At 31.9% G+C, this 1,805-nt stretch overlaps 1 long non-coding RNA gene across 1 annotated transcript in view; it reads right to left on the reverse strand.

The window, feature by feature from the left end:
• Window positions 1-487: 487 nt before the first annotated feature.
• LOC106870536 (uncharacterized) overlaps window positions 488-1,805 on the reverse strand; it is a 12,484-nt gene continuing 11,166 nt past the window's right edge. Inside the window, exon 4 of the long non-coding RNA XR_001409535.1 lies at window positions 488-574. This is a non-coding gene — a long non-coding RNA (uncharacterized LOC106870536). The remainder of the gene's footprint in view (window positions 575-1,805) is intronic.

Below are 1,805 nucleotides of genomic sequence, written 5' to 3' on the forward strand. Positions count from 1 at the left end.
TACTTAACATTGATTGCACATTCATGCATGAATACCCTGACATAACACTTTGATTTCATTCTTTTACGTTCCCGAAAGCAAACACAGGGAAAAGGAGAGTAAATAGAACAAACATAATTGACTTACCTTGCACTACTAAATGGCTAGTATCTACTATCAATTGTCCATGTATACCATAGCAGAATGACGCAACATATCTATCCCAAAATATCTGGAAGTTGAAATTCATACATAATGTATGAATTCGGTAAGAATGAAGAAAAGTGAAGAGTCTGCTAATTAGTATGTTCTACTGCTTGACTGTTGATTTTGATTAGCCCCCGAAGTCAATCCCTATCCTGGTAGGTCAACATATGATCAAATTTATAAAATATAAGCTCACCTACCTACCTACCTACCTAAAAAGGCTGTATCAGTCTAAATATCTATCTATTAATAGATGAAGAAGTAGATAGATAGACTCATTGATTGATTTATTACAGTTTATTGAAAGCTTGAAACATTAAACAATAATAGGAAGGTTGATAAAGCAGTTGTAGCGTATATGAAGAAGTAGAAACGGCGGTTTTGATGGCTGGGAAAAAATCAAGAGGCAAAAAAGAGAAGTAAACACAAAGAAATGTGAGAAAATTATTAAACGGAAAACATAAAGGAAACTAGAGAAGATATAGGCTTCACACTGTAAAGTATGAACTAAAATGTTAGGGTAATAAAAATAGCAGTGTAAATCCGATTTTCTGGTAGAAACCAAAAGCGCTATATTCTGGCATAAAGTAATTACAAAGTAAATATTTACTGGTTAATCTTTTAAAACACGTGAGTCTTGAAATACTTTAATAGATTTTTCATTTAAATACTTCTTTCTACGAAATTTTGAATGAAGAATTCATGTTATACGAAGCCGTTTATCCTAGAATGTATTGTTTCATTTTAAATACAGCCGGTCTTGATTCGTTCTTATATTTCAACATCGTCAAGAGTTCTTCACAAACTCTCAAATTGTTATCATTTTCACTCTTATGTGCTCGTGTTTTCTATATTGTTCAGTGGGTTTTGTCTAAGTGAAATGATACAGCAATAAAATTCTATTTGAACTGGTCGAATATCTCTGCATGCATCTCTTCAACTATCATAGATAATATCAGTGTCAGTATTGATCTGGAATTTTCAAGTGATGTTTAATATTTACGTAATGTGGGTGACGAACAGGCGGATATAGACAAGTTATTGAAATCCATATTCCTTATCTGGTCAATAATCTTTCTTCGGTTGACAACTAAAGCTGAACATTAATCCTAATCTAATTTTATTCAGTCCCAGGAGAATGTTTTGTCCAGCTCTAACAGCCTTTCGATGTCGTGAACATACTTATTCATTAATATAAAAAAGGTATGGTTGACATTAATATCAATTTCTTTTGAAGAATATTAACATTTAATATTGGCTTTTTCTCAGCAGGAGTGAGAAGAGCTCAAGGGATTCAACTCCAGATTGAACTATTAGCGACCATACAATAGCCTGGAATATTCTCATCGTTACACCCAATTATCTTTGTTACAGGAGCAGGTGAATTATATATTGTACATAACGTGTTAAATTTTATAAATTTAGTTATAGTTATATTTGACAGCACTCGGTTGTTAAACACCTACCTATACCTAGTTGTATTTGACCAGGATTCAGTGTTATCCGGTTGAGTCTTCTTATTTTTATCGCAAGGCGTATTAAATTTACGACGTATATATCTCTTGTTGGATATTATAAACGGATATATATATATATGTACATATATATATATATATATA

This window comes from Octopus bimaculoides, chromosome 25 (assembly GCF_001194135.2).
Source record: "Octopus bimaculoides isolate UCB-OBI-ISO-001 chromosome 25, ASM119413v2, whole genome shotgun sequence".
Classification (NCBI taxonomy): domain Eukaryota; kingdom Metazoa; phylum Mollusca; class Cephalopoda; order Octopoda; family Octopodidae; genus Octopus; species Octopus bimaculoides.